Raw genomic sequence first — 21,742 nt, 5'->3', positions numbered from 1 at the left:
TCATGGCAGTTCCCCTAAAAATTAAAAATTAATTTATGATTCAACAATTACCTCAAAACAATTAAAAGCAGAGACTGAAACATACTTGCACACCAATGTTCATAGAATCATTATCCGTACTAGCTAAAATGTGCAATCAAGGAAGCAATCCAAGTGTCTATTGTTGAGTGAATGGATAAATAAAATGTGATATATGTGTGTATATATTATATATATATACGTATCAAATCTTCTGTTTGTTATAATTCCAACAAAATCAAAATTCTAATTTTTAGCATTAGTCTATGTTTGAATCTTGTGTTCAAATTTATTATCAGTAGAACCAGTTGATCCACTCTCTTTTAATTATGAAATATAAAGTTTATGAGTTCATATTATTCTGGTTTCAGGAATTATTCAGTGGAATGTCCTGAATTTAATTGTCATTTTTCTTTACTACAGGTACACATTTTTTTTTTAAAAAGTCTCCCTTTACCTTATTGTTGCCTCATAAGTAGGTTTCTGGGATTGTATTGTTGTCAATACTTCCCCTTCTTATAGCATTTCCATATCATATTCAGATTTTATATTTCAGCCTTAAAAGGAATGAAATCATAACATAAGATACAATGTGGATGAAACTTGAAGGCCTAAGTGAAATAAGCCAGATTCAAAATGACAAATATTATGTTATTATATTTGTTTATTATTTTTACTTTTTATTTCTTTTGATTCATTGTACACAAATGGGGTACAACTGTTGTTTCTCTGGTTGTACACAAAGTAGAGTCGCACCATTTGTGTAATCACACATGTATATAGGGTAATGATGTTTCTCTCATTCTGTTATTTTTCCTTCCCCCACCCCCTCCCTACCCCTTTTTCCTCTATGCAATCCATCCATCCTCCATTCCTGCCTCCCTCCAACCCCCCCCCGTTATGTATCATCATCCACTTATGAGAGAGATCATTTGGCCATTGGTTTTTGAGAATTGGCTTATCTCATTAGTGTGATATTCTCCAGAGAAGAAGGTCTACAAGCCATCAACAGATATATGAAAAAATGTTCAACATCTCTAGTAATAAGAGAAATGCAAATCAAAACTACCCTAAGATTCCATCTCACCCCAATTAGAGTGGCTATTATCAAGAATACAAGCAACAATAGGTGTTGGTGAGGATGTGTGGAAAAAGGTACACTCTTATATTGCTGGTGGGATTGCAAATTGGTGCCACCACTCTGGAAAGCAGTGTGGAGATTCCTTAGAAAACTTGGAATGGAACCACCATTTGACCCAGCTATCCCACTCCTTGGCCTATACACAAAGGACTTAAAATCAGCATACTGCAGAGATACAACCACATCAATGTTCATAGCGGGTCAATTCACAATAGTTAGATTGTGGAACCAACCTAGCTGCCCTTCAATAGATGAATGGATAAAGAAACTGTGGTATATATATACGATGGAATATTACTCAACCATAAAGAAGAATAAAATTGTGGCATTTGCAGGTATTTATTCATTTTTTGGTACCAGTGATTGAACCCAGAGGCACTTAACTATTGAGCCACATTCCCCAGCCACATTCCCCACATTCGTGTCCCTTTAATTTCTTTTTATTTAGAATCAGGATCTCACTGAGTTGCTTACTGCTCTGCTAAGTTGCTGATGCTGTCTTTCAACTCGCAATTCTCCTACTTCAGCCTCCTGAACCTATTTTATCCTATTTATATGATGTATCTAGAATAGTAAGATTCTTTAAAATATATAGTACAATTGTGATTATCAGGATTTGTGGGGGAGAGGGAAAGGGAAAGTTCTTATTTCATTGATACAGAACTTCAGCATGAGATGATGAAAACATTCTGGGAATGGATATTGGTGATGGCTGCACAAAATGTGAATGTACTTCATGCCTCTAAGTGTACACTCTTAAGTGACTAAAATATGTATCATAATAAAAATGCTAACATGAGAAGTCTTTTAGGAAAATTAATTTAATGGTGATTGAAACAATATCGGTGCATAGCATAACTTTTATTTTAATAATGAACTGTTATATTTCAAAATAAAAAGAATAAATACAAAATAAAAAGATAAATTTGTTTAATGCAGTCATATAACTGAAATAAATCTTTAAAAATAGAATAACTAAAGATGTTGAATTTTTTATATATTTGTTGGGCATTTGTATTTCTTATTTTGAGAAATTCGTGTTTAGCACATTTGTACATTTACTGTTTGGGCTTTTTTTTTGGTGTTAAGTTTTTGAATTCTGTATATATTCTTGTACTTGTTTTATGTTAGAAGAGTAGTAGTATATATATTTACTCAGACCTAAAAAAGAAAGATATTTTGCCATTTTAAGTAAATGGATGGAACTGGAGGGTATCATGCTAAGTGAAATAAGTCAATCCAGAAAGTCAAGGGTTAAATATTGAAGATGTAGTATTGTGATACCACCTACTTTGCTCTTCCTTGCTTTGGCTATTCTGGGTCTCTTTTTCTTCCAGATGAATTTCATAATTTCTATCTCTATTTCTATGAGGAACATCATTGGGATTTTAATTGGAATTGCATTGAATTTGTATAGCGCTTTTGGTAATATGGTCATTTTGACAATATTAATTCTGCCTATTCAAGAACATGGGAGATCTTTCCATCTTCTAAGATTTTCTTTAATTTCTTTCTTTACTGTTCTGTAGTTCTCATTGTAGAGCTCTTTCACCTCTTTTGTTAGATTGATTCCCAAGTATTTTACTTTGTTTTGAGGCTATTGTGAATGGGGTAGTTTTCCTAATTTCTATTTCAGAGGATTCATCACTTATGAATAAGAATGCATTAGATTTATGAGTGTTGATTTTATATCCTGCTACATTACTGAATTCATTTATGAGTTCTAGAAGTTTTCTGGCAGATTTTTTCAACTCCTCTAAATACATAGAATCATGTCATTGGCAACTAGTGACAGTTTGAGTTCTTCTTTTCCTATTCATGTCCCTTTAATTTCATTAGTCTGTCTAATTGCTCTGGCTAGAATTTCAAGGATGATGTTTAATAGAAGTGGTGAAAGAGGGCATCTCTGGCTTGTTCCAGTTTTTAGGGGGAATGCTTTCAGTTTTTCTCCATTTAGAATGATGTTGGGTATGGGCTTAGCATTGATAGCCTTTCCAATTTTGAGGTATGTTCCTGCTATCCCTATTCTTTCTAGTGTTTTGAGCATGAAGGGGTACTGTATTTTATCAACTGCTTTTTCTGCATCTATTGAAATAATCATGTGATTCTTAAGTTTAAGCCTGTTGATGTGGTGAATTACATTTATTGATTTCCAAGTGATGAAACAACCTTGCATCCTTGGGATAAAACCCACTTGATCATGGTACACTATCTTTTTAATATGTTTAATGTGTTTTATATTTGGTAAAATTTTGTTAAGAATTTTTGCCTCTGTGTTCATTAGGGATATTGACTTGAAGTTTTCTCTCCTCAATGTGTCTTTGTCTGGTTTTGGTATCAGGGTAATATTCATTTCATAGAATGAATTTGGAAGGGTTCCATCCTGTTCTATTTTATGGAATACTTTGAGGAGTATAGGAGTGAGTTCTTCTTTGAAGGTCTTGCAGAACTTGGCTGAGAATCCAACTTTTCCTGAACTTTTCTTGGTTGGTAGGCTTTTCATGACTTTTTCCATTTCATTGCTTGAAATTGATCTATTTATATTGTGTATGTCCTCCAGATTCAGTTTGGGTGGATCATATGTCTTCAGAAACCTGTTGATGTCTTCAAGATTTTCTATTTTGTTGGAGAATAGATTTTCAAAGCAGTTTCTAGTTATGTTTTGTATTTCACTTGTGTCTGTTGTGATATTTCCTTTTTCATCCCAAATTTTAGTAATTTGTGTTTTCTTTCTCCTCTTCATTAGTGTGGCTAAGGGTTTATCAATTTTGTTTATTTTTTCAAAGAATCAACTTTTTGTTTTGTCAATTTTTTGAATTGTTTCTTTTGTTTCAGTTTCATTGATTTCAGCTCTGATTTTAATTATTTCCTGTCTTCTACTACTTTTGATGTTGATCTGTTCTTTTTCTGGGGCTTTGAGCTGTAATGTTAATTGTTGACTTTTTATTCTTTTATTGAATGCGCTCCATGTAATGAATTTTCCTCTTAGTATTGCTTTCATAGTGTCCCACAGATTTTGATATATTGTATCATTGTTCTTATTTATCTATAAGATTTTTTCATCTCCCCCCTGATGTCTTCTTTTTTCCATGTATCATTCAATAGTGTATTATTGAATCAATTTTATCATTGATTTCTAATTTCATTCCATTATGATCTGATAGAATGCAAGGTAGTATCTCTAGTTTTTTGTATTTGCTAAGAGTAGCTTGTAGCATAACATAAGGTCTGTTTTAGAGAAGGATCCATGTGCTCCTGAGAAGAAAGTATATTCACTCATTGATGGATGGAATATTTGAGATATGTCTGTTAAGTCTAACAATGATTGTGTTATTGAGTCCTATGGTTTCTTTGTTCAATTTTTGTTTGGAAGATCTGTCCAATGGTGGGAGAGGTGCGTTGAATCACCTAGTATTATTGTGTTGTGGTCTACTTGGTTCCTGGAATTTTGAAGGTTTTATTTTATGTACATGGATGCTCCATTGTTTGGGGCATAAATATTTATGATTGTTATGTCATGCTGATTTATGTTTCCCCGAAGCAGTGTGAAATGTCCTTCTTCATCCCTTCTTACTATCTTTGGCTTGAAGTCCATTTTCTCTGATATGAGGATGGAAAACCCCACTTTTTTACTGAGTTCACGTTGTGGTATGTTGTTTACCATTCTTTCACCTTTAGTCTGTGGGTATCTTTTTCTATGAGATGAGTCTCTTGAAGGCATCATATTGATGGGTCTTTCTTTTGAATCCAGTCTGCCATTCTATGTCTTTTGATTGATGAGTTTAGGCCATTAACATTCAGGGTTATTATTGAGATATGACTTGTATTCCCAGTATTTTGGCTTATTTTTGGTTTTTAATTTGACTTGGTTGCTCCTTTAATTGACTATTCCTCTAGGGTAGTTCCTCCCTTTGCTGATTTATATTGTTGTTTTTCATTTCTTCTCATGGAACATTTTGTTGAGAATGTTCTCTAGTGCAGGCTTTCTATCCCTTTAGCTTTTGATTATCATGGAAGGATTGTATTTCATCATCAAATATGAAGGTAAACTTCACTGTGTATAAGATTCTTGGTTGGCATCAATTTTCTTTCAGAGTTTGAAATATGTTATTCCAGGTCCTTCTTGCTTTTAGGGGCTGGGCTAAGAAATCTGCTGATATCCGTATTGGTTTCCCCCTGTATGTAATCTGATGCTTTTCTCTCTCAGCCTTTAAAATTCTATCTTTATTTTGTATGTTAGATATTTTCATTATAATGTGCCTCAGTGTGAATCTGTTGTAATTCTGTACATTTGGTGTCCTGTAAGCCTCTTGTATTTGGTTTTCCATTTCATTCATCAGATTTGGGAAATTTTCTGATATTATTTTATTGAATAGATTGTTCATTCCTTTGTTTTTTTTTTTTTTTTTTTTTATCTCTGTGCCTACCTGAATCCCAATAATTCTTAAATTTGGTCTTTTCATGATATCCCATAATTCTTGTTGGTTCTGTTCATGATTCTTTAAATCTTCTCTGTTTGGTAAACTTTATTTTCAAGATTAAATATTTTGTCTTCATTGTCTGAGGTTCTGTCTTCCAAGTGATCTAGTCTGTTAGTTATGCTTCTGTTGAGTTTTTAATTTGGTTTACTGTTTCCTTCATTTCAAGGATTTCTGTTTGGTTTTTTTCTTTTTCAGAATCTCTATCTCTTTATTGAAATGGTCTTTTGCTTCCTGCAATTGTTCTTTTAACTGTTTATTGGTGTGATCATTCATTGCCTGCATTTACTCTCTTATCTCATTGTTCACTTCTTGAATGATTTTAATTATGCACATTCTGAACTCCCTTTCTGAAATTTCTTCTGACATGTTGTCATTTGGTTCTATGGATATACCATCTAGGTTTGTTTGGGAAACTTTCTTCCCTGTTTTCTCATGTTGTTAGTGTATCTTCCCCTCTAGCAGTGCAAATCTGAGGTATTGCAGTTTCCCCCCTATAGACTTATAGTGTCCCTGCACCTTGAAGTGAGGGTTCAATATTAGCAGCACACCATACAAACAATATGTGTCCTTAACCCAAATAGTCTCTATTAAGATATTAACAGTGTTTTCTTAATAAACAGAGATGATGAGTTCAAATTATTATCTACAGCATAACCAACAGGTTTGCATTAAGGACCACAATTTCTAATGGTGGACAAAGAGGATGAGGAGGGATGTAATGTTAGTTAATGAGATAAGAAGTGAGTCTATAGTTACTATGTCATAGGAATACTGAACATGGAATTAAAAGAAATAGGTTGTTAGCATGAGTAAAGGAAGAAAGAGTTTCCAAGGAAACAGATATATTAGTGGAAAATACAGTGAGAAAAATATTAATAAAAGAAAAAAGAAGGAATATAGTAGATATAATAGGAATAATCATAATACTACTAATTTAAAATATTATGCAATAAAATGATATTCTCCTGTTCAAATCTCCTATTCTTCAGTAGCCTGATGCTTGAGAGGAACTTGATAATGTGGTGTCCCAAAAAAGGTGCTGTCCCACTACCTCCAGGTCAGGAATAATCAATGCTTGTGGGCAAAGGCAATCCCCGGGTTAATAGCTAATCAGTTGCTGTGTGGGCACTAGACCGTGGGCCAGGTCGTGGGCCTGTGCTCAGCGCAGGCTAAATAGACTATTCTTTCTTCATTTAATTACCTTTGCTTCTTTGTCAGTGATTAGTTGATTATATTTGTATGTGTCTAATAGGGCTCACTACTATGTACAATTCATTTTTCTGTTCTTTCACAAGTGCCACACTGTCTTGAACTCTGTAGCTTTAGAATAAGTCTTAACATTGTGTAGTATTAATAATCCAATGTTAGTCTGTAGTATTGTGCTGTTATTATATATATTTTGCATTTTGATGAAAATTTTACACTCAGTTTATCCATCAGTGGATCCACCCATAAATGAAGGGATACAAAATATCCACAAGTTGTTATTCACCCATGAAAAGTAATGAAGTTCTGAAATGTGCTACAATATGGATAAAAATTGAAAAACATATGTAAAATGAAAGAAGCCATTCTATTTTTATGAAAATTCCAGAATAGGCCAATTCATAAGGACAAAAAGGAAATTAGTGATTTCCAAGGGCTGGCATGATGCAGGATTGAAGAATGTTTAATGAGTGCAAGGCTCTTTTGGGGCCATAAACTGTTTTGTAATTAAATTGTTGTGTACAACATTATAGATGTATTAAAAGCCATTGAAATATATACTTTAAAATAGTAAAACTTGGAACAAATTAAAAAATGAAAAATAGTAAAAATGGGAGATATCTTTATGTAATAGGATTACATAACCTTTATAATGTATGTTAGTATTTCTAAAGTGAATAGAGTTTAAGGGTTCAGATGAATGGTAAGTAACATCTATGTTTTAGTCAGCTTTTTGCTGCTGTGACTAAAAGGATCTCACCAGAGCAATTTTTGGAGGAAAAGTTTGAGGGCTCCTGGGTTCAGACGTCTTAGTTCATAGAAGGCTGGCTCCATTTTTCAGGGCTCAAGGTGAGACTGAACATCATTGTGGAAGAGTGTGCTGGAGAGAAGCAGCTCATATGATGATCAGAAAGCACAGAGAGAGACTCCATGCTCCAGATACAAAATATATACCCCATAGCCATGCCCCCAATTAACCACTTCCTCCAGCCACACCCCACCTGCCTCCATTTACTCCTCAGTTAATCCCATCAGGGATTAATTCACTGATTAGGTTAAGGCTATGGCCCAATCATTTCTCCTCCACAGCTTCTTGCATTGTCTTATATGTGAACTTTTGGGGGATACCACATCTAAACCATAACAACATAGTAAAATAAATTATATTGGTAGCCTATAAACATAATCCATTTTGGTCCCAAATCAGGTTATAGCTTATGACACTGTATGGATTTCCTCATTTAACTGACATCTACTTGTATTTCATTGGTAGTGCAGGGCTACTGGTATTGTGCAGATATAATACCAAAGCAGGTATTGTTTGGAAACTCCCGGTTTATTAAGAAGAGATTTTTTTTAAGTCATGGATGAATTCATGGATGAAAATTGTTGGGAGTTAAAAGCATGCAATGCAGAACCAATTACATTTTGTTCCATGGAAATTAGAATTGTTCCATTCATATCTGTTAAAGGCACTGCAATAATGAGGTTGCTTCATCTTACAGACAATAAAGTCCCAGGTAAAAACTGCATAGAGAAGTATTGATCAGACATTTGTTTTGGAGCTGGCATATAGAAAGTAGAAATAATTTTAAAATGACTTTATCCTTCCCCTCAAATTTTAATTAATTAGTAAAAAGCATATCAACATTTTCAAAACTTCTCAAGAGTCAAACATTGGAGGCACAATCTAGAATTTAACATCAAGAAAGTCAAAGGATATGATAATGTCATATACTCCTTTATCTCTAATCATCCTTTCACAGGCTTCTTCTTTCCATACTCTGTATGAAGTTCTATTATTCCTTTATTAATTCACTATTCATCTATTTTGTATAATACCATAAATTATATTCACTTTTGTGGATACACAGATTAATAAAATCCAAGGAAGTTTTCCAACATTCTTTCACCTCCTTTTCTTTCTTAACAATATCTTTTATTCTCTGACTTTAATAAACATCTATATGTCACAGGAATTCTTGAGTTCTGATCTTTCTCCCATATTCCAGTCTCATATTCTAATTTCCTGATGGATACCTTTCTAGATATCTTACATCACATATATCACACATACATAAAATAGAATTTATTATTTAATTTCCCTCACAATTTTAAACATTTTCTCAATAATTTATATTTTATATTTCTCAATTTTGATAAAATTATTTATGACACCATTTTTAAGCATCTTTGAATATGTAGTTCAGTGACTAAATACACTCACATTATTTTACTATGCACTGATACTGATATTGTTAGAAAAAATTCAGTCTGATAATTTAGGGTTTTTTTGTTTTGTTTTGTTTTGTTTTTTACTTCAAAACAGACAATTTAATTCAGGAAACTGATTCCAGAGGATGAGAAATTTCAGATATAAAAGAACAGTACACTAAAAAACTGCAAAATATTACTGAGACAAATTATTTTTATTTGTTGTTTTTGGATATATGTGACAGTACTGTGTTTTTTAACATATTACACATACATGGAGAGAAACCCATTCCAATTTGGATCCCATTGTTATGGTCATACATGATGTGGAGTTTTACTCATCATCTATTCATATATAAACATAGGAAAGTTATGTCCAATTCATTCTGCTGTCTTTCCTATTACCATCCTCCCTCCCTTCCCTTCATTCCTTTTTGACTAATCTAATGAACTTCTATACTTCCTCTCCCTACCCTTCCTTGTTATGGGTTAGCATCCACATATTAGAGAGAACATTTGGCCTTTGGTTTTTTGGGACTAGCTTATTTTACTTAGCATGATATTCTCCAGTTCCATCCATTTACCTGCAAATGCCATAATTACATTCTTCTTTATGACTGAGTAATATTCCATTGTGTATATGTACCACAGTTTCTTTATCCATTCATCTTTTGAAGGGCACCTAGGTTGGTTCTATAGTGTGGCTATTGTGAATTGAGCTTCTGTAAACACTGATGTGACTGTGTCACTGTAATATGCTGACTTTATGTCTTTGGGTATAAACTGAGGAATGGGATAACTCGGACAAATGGTGGTTCCATTCCAAGTTTTCTAAGGAATCTCCATACTGCTGTCCAGAGTGATTGCACTAATTTGCAGTCTCACCAGAAATGTAAGAGTGTACCTTTTTCCCCATATCGTCACCAACATTTACTTTTACTTACATTATTGATAATTGCCATTCTGACTGGAGTGAGATGGAATCTCAGTGTAGCTTTTAATTGGGTTTCTTAAGAGACTTCTAATTTTAGTATTTATATCAAGGTAAAATATGCATAAAATGGACTACATTAATGATTTCAGTGTGCAGTTTAGTGGCATAAATTACATTCATGTTGTTGTGCAACCATCACAACTATCCAAGACATTTTCTTCATTCCATACTGAAATCCTCTACCCTTAAAACAAGAACTTCCCTTTGCCTTCTCCTCTAAAATCCTGGTAACCACCACACTACCATCTCTTTCTATGAATCTGACTACTCTAGCTACCTCATGTAAGTGGAGTCATACAATATTTATCTTTATTTATATGGTTTATTTTACTTGGCATGTCCTCAAGGTTCAGGCATATTGCAGCATGTGATAATTTCATTATTTTTTGACTGAATAATATTCAATTATATGTATATCTCACATTTTATTTCTCTCCACCCATCAATCCCATCAATAGACATTTGGAGCTGCATCCACATTTCAGCTACTATGAATAATGCTGCTGTGAACATTAGTGTGCAAGTTACCTGTTTCAGTCTCTGCTTTTACTTCTTTTGAGTATATGTAGGAGTGTAATTGTTGAATCATTCAATAATTCTATGTTTAATTTTGGCAGAAACTGCCATAACATTTTCCAAAATGGCTGTATCTGCCACAACCTGCACAGCTGAACTTTCTAAACTTGTGAGAGGGAATGGGGGGTTAAGAAAAACAAGCACACACAGAGAGAAAGCTGGGACCAGGTGGGCCAGCATTCTCTGATGGAAGAACAATGACCCAGAGCTAGTACAGCACATTTATTATATAGGTTTTATCATCAAAAGTTTATTTGTGGGAAAGTTTCTGCAAAGCAGACAGACTGGAATGTTGCAGTCACTTTTGAGACATTGTGGTTATCTTATTATGCCCAGAATTCTTTATCCCCAGCAGCTGGAACCTGAGTTCAAGGTCCAGACTGAAATAGCTCCGTGCCTTTGCACAGAATGTCCTCAGGCAGGACATCATCATAGCAACCTGGCAAACTTAACCTGCACCTTTGCACAGGAAGTTCCCAGCACAAACACAGACATGAAGCAGTCAGAGACCATGATACAAGTCACCACTCTCCACATGTATCATTAACACTGGTAAAGCATAGCTTACCAGTTTCTCCACACCCTCCCCAGCACCCATTATTTTCAGTTCTTTTTAAATAATAGCCATCCTAATGGTGTAGGTGATATCTCATTGTTTTTTATTTGCATTTCACTAATGACTAAGGATGATGAGCATTTTTCATGTGTTTATTGGCCATTTTGATATCTTCTTTGGAGAAGGATCTTCATACCTTTCACTCATTTTTATTTTTATGGTTTGTGGCTATCAAATTATAGGAATTCTATAAATAGTCTTGATATTAATCCTGTATCAAATATGTGATTTACAAATATTTCTGTGGTTTGCCTTTTTACTATATTGATGATGTCCTTTGATGCACAATTTAAGTGAAGTTCAGTTTATCTATTTTTCTTTTGTTCCTTGGTCAAGAAGTCTTTACCAAACCCAATGTCATTTCTCCCTATGTTTTCTTCTATAGGTTTTATATTTTAAGGCTTAGTATTTGGTCTTCAATCCATTTTCAATTAATTTTTATATATGGGATCAGATAAGGGTTCACCTTCATTCTTTTCTATTTGTATATGTAGTCTTCCCAAAACCATTTATCGAAGTACTCTTTCCCCCATTGAATGATTTGACACCCTTGTCAAAAATGACTTCCTCATTTAAGCAACAATCTGTTTCTTTGTTTTGTATTCTGGTCCAATTGTCATTATGTCCATTTTACACAACTATCACATTGATTACTGTAGCTTTGTAGTAAATTTTGAAATTAGGAAGTTTGTGATCTTCACATTTTGTGCAACTAGCTTTGTACTTCTTTCTAAAAGATGTTTTGACTATTTGGAGTCCCTAGGAATTTCTTATGATTTTTGGAATGTGTGTTTCTGTTTCTGAAAAAAAAAATGTCCATGTGATTTGATAGGAATTACATTGAATTTTTAGAATCTATAGATTTTTATGGGAATATTGATTTCTTAACAAGAGTAAGTCTTCCAATCCCTGAACACAATATATATTTTTAGTTATTTTTGTCTTTCCTAATTTCTTTCAACAATTTTGATGGTTTTTCAAATTTTCTTTGAATGATCTTTTGAAAATTGTAAACATGATTAAAAGCAATATTGTTATATTTTTACAAATTTTATTATGCATTTAATTTGATATTTTAAATTATGTGTTAATGTTAAAATTCAATATTGTAACCATATTATAAATTGTATTAATATTTACTGTTATTTAATGTATTAGTATTATATGATAACACAACAATAAATTGACTGAGATGATTATTTTAAAAATATTAAAACAAATTAGTTGGTAGTCATAAACATTGTAATAATTGGCACACTCATCTAGAATTAATGAAAATAACAAATACAAAAGCTAATTATTTAAATACACATATCTATATATTTATTTGAAATTTCTCATTTTCAAAATTTTTGTTGATTCTTTTATATATGACATTTAGATACATTTAGACATAATTACAAAATCATGAAAAATAATTTTCTCTATTTCAATCCCCTGCACTTCCTCTCACTTGATATTGATCTATTTAAGTTTTCTATATCCTCATGGTTCAGTTTGATCAGGTCTTGTCTCTAGGTATTTGTTGATATCTTCATGATTTACTACCTTATTTGAATTTTCAAAATAGTTTCTGATGATTCTCTGGATTTCTGTAGTGTCTGTGGTGATGTTTCCTTTTTGATCTCTAAGTTTATTAATTTGAGTGTTCTCTTTCTTTTGTTTAGTTTGGCTAAGAGTTTATCAGTCTTGTTTATGCTTTTTAAAAACAACTCCGTTTTGTTGGCATTTTGTATTTTTTCTCGATCTCATTAATTCAGCTCTTATTTTAATTATTTCCTGTCTTCTATTGATGTTGGCATCAGTTCTTGTTTCTTAGGGCCTTGAGATATAATGTTAGATTATTTGGTTTTGGATGTATGAACTCAATGCTATGAATTTTCCTCTTACTACTGTCTTACATACTGTCCCAGATATTTTGATATGTTGTATCACTATTCTCTTACGTCTAAGAATTTTATTTCTCCCCTGATTTCTCCTGTTAGCCATTCAAAAGTATATTAGTTAATATCCAGGTGTTAGAGTGGTTTCTATTTTTTATCTTATCATTGATTTCTAATTTAATTCCATTATGATCCAATAGAATGCACAGTATTAGCTCTATTTTTTGTATTTGCTAAGATTTTCTTTGTGACATAAAATATGGTGTATTTTAGATAATTTTCTTTGTACTATGGAGAAGAAAGTGAATGCAGCCATTGACAGATGAAATATTATATAGATGTTCATTAGATCCATATTAATCATATTTTTTATTTCTAAAAAACCTTTACTTAGTTTATTTATGAATTATCTGTCTAGTAGTGAGAGATGTGTGAAATCACCCAGTATTGTTATATTGTGGTCTATTTTATTTTTAATATTGATAAGGGTTTATTTTATGCATGTAGACACACCATTTTGGGGCCATAAATATTTGCAGTCATTATATCTTGTTGTATGATTTACTTAAGCAGTACCAAGTGACCTTTTTTGTTTCTTCTGCTTAATCTTGGCTTGAATTCCACTTTATCTGATATGGAGAATAGCAATCCCTGCTTATTTACACTCAACATTTTCATGGTATCTCTTTTCCCGCCCTTTCACCTTCAGTCTATAGATGTGTTGCCTATGAGGTGAGTCTCATGGAAATGCCATATTTTGGAGTCTTGCTTTTTAATTCAATTTGCCAACCTATCTCTTTCCATTAAAGAGTTTAGATCATTTACATTCAATATGATTGTAGAAAGATGCTTTTTATTCTGTGCCATTTGATGTATTTCTAATGTTTCAATTGGACCTGATTTTCCTTTAATTGACTACTCTTCTGTGTTTCATTCATTTATTCTTCATGAATTATTTCATTGAATAAGTTTTATAGTACAGGCTTTCTGGTTATGAATTCTTTTAGCTTCTGTTTACCATGGGAGATTTTTAGTTCATCTTCAATTCTGAGGCTTAATTTTGCTGGGTATAGTATTCTTGGCTGGCATTTGTTTTCTTTCAGAGCTCGGTCAAGCCCTCTTTCAGCATCTAGACTGAGAAATCGGTTGAAATAGATATTGCTATCCCTCTAAATTTAACCCGCCATTTTTCTCTTGCAGCTTTTAAAATTCTATCTTTAGTCTGTATATTAGGCATTTTATTATAATGTTTCTTGGAGTGAATCTATTGCATCTTTGTATACTTGGAGTCTGATAGGCCTCCTATATTTAAATTTTCATCTCATTCTCAAGGTTTGGAAAATTTTCTAATATTATTTCATTGAAAAGATTTTGCATCCCTTTGGCTTGTATTTCAGAGCCTTCATCTACCCCATTGTTTCTTAAATTTGGCTTCTTGATGTTTTCCCATATTTATTGAATATTCTGGTCATGGTCTCTTAACATTTTTTCTTTATGGTCAACTTTATTTTCATGAATTTTATACTTAGTCTTTAAGGCCTGAAAATCTGTCTTCAAATTGGTCTAATCTATTAGTAATGCTCTCCACTGAGTATTTAATTTGATTTATTGAGTCTTTCATTTCTAGGATTTCCATTTGTTTCTTTTTCAGAATCTTTTTATTGTAAGTTTCTTTCACTTCCTGTATTTTCTGTAGTTCCATTCCTTATGTCTTCTTCTAAATCATTGAACAATTTAATTATTAACTTTCTATTTTTTTTTTCTGACATTCCCTCCACAGTGCTGTTGATGTGGTATCAGTTGTTGAAGCATTATGAACTATTTGGGGTTATTTGTTCCCTTCTTTTTTCATGTCGTTTTTATAACAAGCTATCTTTTGGAATACTTATGAATTATTTTAAGCAAGTTACTACTTCTTGAGCTTCTTTCTCTTAAGAACTTTGAGTTGGGTGAATATGCAATATTGATCCTTTAACTCAGTGTGGGACCTCTGCTGATCCCAATATCAGCACCACTTTGAGAGATGCCACTGAATCCTACTTACTATGATCACTTCATTGTCAAACCTCGTAATATTTAATGTTATGAAAAATGAAAATTTTGTTGATATTGTTCTGTACAGTTTCTGAAATCCAGGTATAATCTTGTAGTAAAGTTCTGGAATAGGTCACAAAATTTAGTGAATAAATTTCGTCCAATTGGTGTAACATTAAATGAGGGCAAAAGGGGGGGAAAGAAGAAAGATTGGGCATAAAAGAGAGGGAGAGAGAAAAAAGAGAGAAAAGCATAATGCACCAAGGTAGAAATAAGAAATAGATTTTGTGTATTTGAAGTAGTAGGAGATATTACAGGAAGGAATAGGGGGTAAGTATAAACTAAAACTAGGAAAACAAAGATATAAATGTTATTTCCAATTGAGACTTTAACAAATTAGAAGAAATACATTCAAGGGGGTTGAAGGTACAGTGTTGGCTATTAGGATAGTGAATGTCAATTCAGTTAAATAATAATACATATGATCAAAGATAACATTAAAATTATTTATAGTAAATCATGCCAAGGTGAAGAAAATTATTTTGGAATCTTGCTTTGGATTTCATTTGGGTTTGGACATTTAGAAATTGTCTATCAGTCCGTGACTGTGGACCCTCCAGAGTTACTGGAGTACTGGAGCCACTTCCCTAGTTGCTATGGACCTTCCAGCAGCTGGTTCTAATTTGTCAGCTCAGGGCCCTACAACTGACTGATCACAGAGTGTAGTGTTATGTATTCATTGTTTCCTTCTGTGAAGTTCAGGATACAGACTATGGAGCATCCCCTGCGATTGCTGTAGGTCACCGTGTACCTGTTCCCCTCCACAGCATTGTTTTCATTATGGTTTAGAGCCTGGTATCTGTTAAAAAATCCAGGTTATCATTGTGGGTTTTCCATAGGTGTTCTGTTGTGCAGAAGGATTCCAATGGCCAGTGCCGCTATCTAGGATAGTGTAGTATAGGGAATCAGGTGGTTCTCCCGGGTTCTAGTTTTCACTGCCCCAAGTTGTGAATGGTGGGCACTGATTCTCTCTGTTGACTATGACTGATGCAAGGTCTAGCCAATGTTCAAACAATGCCCTTTCACTGCACAGTTAAGACTGTGGACCAGCATGGGTGGTAGGTCAGGCTTCAAATCATTTAAACCATAATATTTCACTTGTCAAAAACCTGCTCATTCTTACTTGTGCTTCTTGTGTCATTCTTCTAGTTTCTGTGTCCTCCAAAAGTTGTCACCCATCTACTTCTTTATGACCTTGCCCACCAACTTTGTTGGTAATCTCTACCATGATCTCCTGATCATCCCAGAATATCAACTTTTTGCCCTTAATACAATGTACTTCTCTTTCACTCCACATATATCACCATATTGTCAAGTGTTCATTCTTCCTTTCCATCTTTATATTTTTTCAATCTTAATTTAAAATAATTTCTATTACTGTGAACCTTCTTTAATATACAGAAATCAACTCCAATATTTGTCCTATTTCTACCATTAATTTACAGTTTGCTATATGTTAATCTGCTCTTGTAAATTTTTTTACATATTTTAATATTTTCTTCACATTTTCTGGATTTTTTTGTTCTCCAGTAAGTCACAGTTTATAATTAAGTCACAGTTTATAAGTAATATTTTTCTTCTAAAATGTCTTCCAATTACTACATTAATTTATATTCACAGTTATTCAATCAATTATTTTTCATTGGTAAATCAGTGACTTTTAATAATAATGGCATTTACCATTTTATAGAACTCACCTTCCTAACAATCTCCTTTAGTGTTAGATCACTGTTCTCCATTAGTACTTTATCATAGTTTCTGTGTTGCCCCATTCACTTTGATCCCAGTGGACAAGCACATTTAGACATACAGTATAGATTCCATATAGTGTAATGGAATATTTGGCTAAAATAATCTGCAATCTGTAGGACATTTCCTCAGTAAGGGAAGATCACAGACAAACTGGATCCAAGGACATTGAGCCTACACTGTTGTCCACAGGCAAAATTTCTTCCCTCTGCCAACCTTGTATTTTAAAATCTGTGAATATTGATGTATGTAAGTCTAATTTTCTGTCCTTCACATATATCATATTTTATTTAACCATTCTCATAGTAATGACATTTTTCAAACTCTGTCATTACAAACAGTGATGTGGTGAAGATGTTTATATTTGTACATGTGTGAAATGTTTTCTGAGGCATGTATCTGGTAGTGTGGGTGCTAGCTAATACAGTATGTCCACATTCATTTTCACTATGGACTGCCAAAATAATTTCCAACATGGTAACATTCCCACAAGTGCTAAATGAAAATACCCATTCCCCATCTTCAACAGTGTTTGCATTAACTGACTGGTATTTTTGGCAGTCCAGTAGACATAAAATTTTATTGAATTTCTTAAAGTTGTTTCTCTGATTAATAAGGACATTGAATATCTCCTCATGTTTATTTGCCTTTTGGTGCTTTCTTTTATGTAAATTGTCTATCCGGGTTATTTGTCTATTTTTGTACAGGTCAGCCAGGGTTTTTCTTGCTAGTGTATAGGAATTGGACTGTGGTTTCCTTCTTCAATTTCATCTTATTTGTTTTCTGTCTTTCAGGGAACTTTTAGATTCTGGTTAACTAAGATGTTCCCTTTTTGTTTTTCAGTGTAGTAATGGATGGATTGGATAAGTGAAGTCTACCTTGAGAAGCCTATAGCAAAAGGTAAAATACATGGTTCAGCACCTGAAAGATACCATAAGATATTGAAGAAAATGTAGTTGAACAATACTGTGTTGAAGAACTAAATACAAGAGAGAAGTTAGCATCACTTAGAATAATTCATGATAAAGGCAAGTTTAAATATACTCAGACTATAAATATTGTGCTGTTACTTATTTTGCTAAAATTTGTAATATTGAATAAATCCCCCAATCTTTCTGAGCCTCAAGGACTCTTCTGTAAATTACATTTATTTGTATCTATTTAGTAAGGATTCTCTTGAGTAGTAAATAATTTAATATGTATAAAATCCCTACCCTACTACCTGGTAGATAGTAGGTACCAGGTAATTTTTACTCACTCCATTCATCTTGTGCCTTATATATACATAGCCCTCTGCAGTTGAAAAGCACTTTCTTACTCATTTAATCCTTTTCAGTACCCTATAATCCAGTATTTGGTTATAACATGGTTTTGTAATGTAGGCATATGCTTGATAACTAAATGTAAATTGATTTATGCCTTTTCTTTATGATTTTAGAGAAATCTTGTTTTTGATTTTGGTTATCTAAACTTAGCAGCATCCCCTTGTAGCTTAGCTCAGTTTCTCTACTATTCCACTTTCTCAAGTAGATAATTATTTGCAAAACATTGGAATATAATGGAAGAAATTAGTTATCAGAGACTTTTGATGAATCCCATTGTGAGAGAATTCTTTTTATTGTTCTTAATATATCTCCTTGTAAGCTTGTGTTTTCCCAAAGGAAGGTGTACTTTTTAAAAACAGGATTAATATTGATACTTGTAGCCAAATTAAAATTGGTAAGCCACTCATAATAGTATAATTGATGAATGTCTACTTGATGTTTGAGTGAGCAAGATTTAAGACGTCATTAAAATTAGAGTGGTTTAGAACATAGAAGGTATCATTTCTTTAAAGGTAAGGATAAGCTTTCATTTTTTAAAAATATTTACTGCACATACTTCCATCACTAAATAACATGCCATGTTCTTTTACTCCAGATAACATGCTGATGAAGTGGTATTGGACTTGGGCATATTATATGCAGGAAAGAGTGAATTGTTTTGTTCCTATACCTCATTTTCAAGTTAAAAAATAGTTATCAAACTTGGCCTATTGACTCTAATTTTCCAATCCTAAAGGAAATTAGGTATAAAGGACGATGAAACTCCATGCTGTTAATATTAAATTTCCTGGTAAGAGCTGGGCACAGTGGTATATGCATATAATCCCAGCAACCTGAGAGGCTATGGCAGGAGGATTGCAACTTTGAGATAATTGTGGGCAACTAAGCAAGAAGTTATCTCAAAATTTAAAATGAAAAGGGCTGGGGCTGCAGCTCAGTGGTAAAGTCCCATGGGTTCAATCTCCAATACCAAATAATAAAAATAATGATAAAAGATAAAATTTAAAAATTAAGTTCATGGTATATATATTTAAAATCTTTCCTTGACTGGTCTTTAGGCCAATGCCACATCTCTTGACTTCTCAGAGTTTGGGAATAGGAACCTTCCCTAATGCCTTTATTTCACTGTGGACACCCAGGCCCCCCTCTTCTATCCCATCTCTTCCAAATATCCTGGTTATCTTTTAAAATATAAAAATTGACTCCTGTTTTATTAAACAAAAGCTAACAACCCTGTCCTTATATTATTAAAATTGAAGATACTGAATCCTTTATTTTAGTTTTATCTTAATCTGAACATCAAAATTCCACTGAAGAATTATATTGCTGGCTGACATCTTGTTCTTAAACTACTTCAGCTTTAAACCCTTATATAGAAATATTAGTATATACCCAAGACACAACATGTAACATATCTATACAAATCAATTTAGTGATTTGTAGCACATAGTAAACTAAAGGAAAGTGAATGATTACATCTCTCCCCTCTTGACATTATGTACAAATCATATGGTTCAACAGTATACTTCAGTGGAGAACAAAGCCATCTGGTTGTGATCATTTATCCAAGTGTCTGCTTATTTGGCTAAGGTTCATCTGATTACATGTGTGCAGTTTTAGGATATTTTCATTTACTAACAAAATGAATGAATTTATTTGTCTTAATCATTTCCACACTGTGCAACACAACCCTTGGATTTGTTCTAGCTGATATTTAACTAACTTACAGTCCTCAGAAAACCTTGACAAAAAAAAATTGCAATGCTAAACTTGGCCAAAAATATTGAGGCTCTTGTTCCCTCATCTATGCAGAGATTTTTAATATTATTATATTTTCCTCCTGACTATTTATCTAAGCTTAAGGGGGTGTTGTTATTGTTGTTGTCATCATTTTCACTTTATTTGTTTGAAAAATAAATTATATATTAGAGTCTATTCTTAGCCTGGATTTTTTAAATCTTTTATTTATTTATTTTTTGGTTTTTTTTGTTTTTTTTTATTGTAAACAAATGGGTACTGATGATTGAAACCATGACATTTTATCTTTGAAGTACATCCCCAGTTCTTTATTTTTTAGTATTTATTTATTGAGACAGGGTCCCGCTAAGTTGCTGAAATTCTCACTATGTTGCTGAGTGAGGCTGGCCTGAAAATTGCCATCCTCCTTCCTCATCCTCCTGAGTCACTGGGATTACAGTCATGTCCACCACATCCATCTTTAACCTGGATTTGTAGTACTAGTCAGTCTTTTCTATTTTATGTGATTTATAATTGTTTCCTTTATTTTGCTGAATTCCTATTTGAAAGATGGATTAATCTGAAATACTAGCAATTCATACTTTTCTTCTACTTTTTTTAGATATTTTCTTCTTCAGCACATACCTTAGATGCTACTACATTTCTTTTAAAAACAGCAAATACAGATAGAAATGTTTATATTTTATTTAGAAATAATTTCAACCCTAAATGAATAGATGAAACTGTCTTTCCTCTCATTCTATATATCCACAGAGTCCAAACAACTACTGGCAGAACTCTGTCATTGGAGTCCAGAATAAATGCTTATCTTCCTTTATGGAGGAAAGTGACTGAATTACTGAAACTGGAAGATAACCTTGAATTTTCACATATGGTAAGTCTCTTAAGAAAATCAGACAGCTCGCCTACTCATAAGTAATTAGTTATAAACCAAAGGAGATTCTAGATTTATATATTATTTTATTGTACATATATTTCATTTCTTCAGTTTTATAAACACCAAATATTCCTAATTTCACAGGTATTAATCCAAATAATTTAATATCAACATCTTATTTATTTTTATTAGAATTGTTAACACAAAATGATTGTGCAAATTATTTGGGATTCACTATGATAAATCCATACATGCATACCTTATATGTCGGTCATACCTGTTTTAGTCAGCATTTTTACTGCTGTGACTAAAGAACCCAAATAGAACAACTGTAGAGGTGGAAAAGTTTACTTGGGGACTCACAATTTCAGAGGTGTCAATCCACAGACAGCAGCCTCCATTCCTTGGAGCTCAAGGTGAGGCAGAACATCATGGCAGAGAGTGTGGCAGAGGGAAACAGCTTACATAATGATCAAGAAGCAGAGAGAGAGAGAGGGAGGGAGGAAGCAGGAGAGAGAGAGAGAGAGAGAAAAAGAGAGAGAGAGAGAGAGAGAGAGATATCTCCAGTTGCCAAAACAAACATATAAGCCACTTCCCCAATTCCCACCTCCTCCAGCCATACCCTACCACTTCAGTTACAGCTCAGTTAATCCCTGTCCAGCGATGAATCACTGATTGGGTTAAGACTTTCACAACCCAATCATTTCTCCTCTGAACCTTCTGGTGTTGTCTCACATGTAAGCTTTTGGGGGACACCTCACATCCAAACCATAACAATGTCCATTCATGCTTATTCCATGTCTAACCTCC

At 33.1% G+C, this 21,742-nt stretch overlaps 1 protein-coding gene across 8 annotated transcripts in view; it reads left to right on the top strand.

The window, feature by feature from the left end:
* The window catches only part of ZC3H12B (zinc finger CCCH-type containing 12B), a 359,165-nt gene that overhangs the window by 193,339 nt on the left and 144,084 nt on the right, over positions 1-21,742 (top strand). For all 8 annotated transcript variants that reach the window (XM_079124097.1, XM_079124095.1, XM_079124096.1 and 5 more), the window contains 2 exons: positions 17,816-17,872; positions 20,809-20,929. The gene's annotated coding sequence lies outside the window, so the exon portion shown is untranslated. The remainder of the gene's footprint in view (positions 1-17,815; positions 17,873-20,808; positions 20,930-21,742) is intronic.

Source organism: Sciurus vulgaris, assembly GCF_902686455.1.
Source record: "Sciurus vulgaris genome assembly, chromosome: X".
Classification (NCBI taxonomy): domain Eukaryota; kingdom Metazoa; phylum Chordata; class Mammalia; order Rodentia; family Sciuridae; genus Sciurus; species Sciurus vulgaris.
This window is presented reverse-complemented; position numbering and strand designations above follow the sequence as displayed.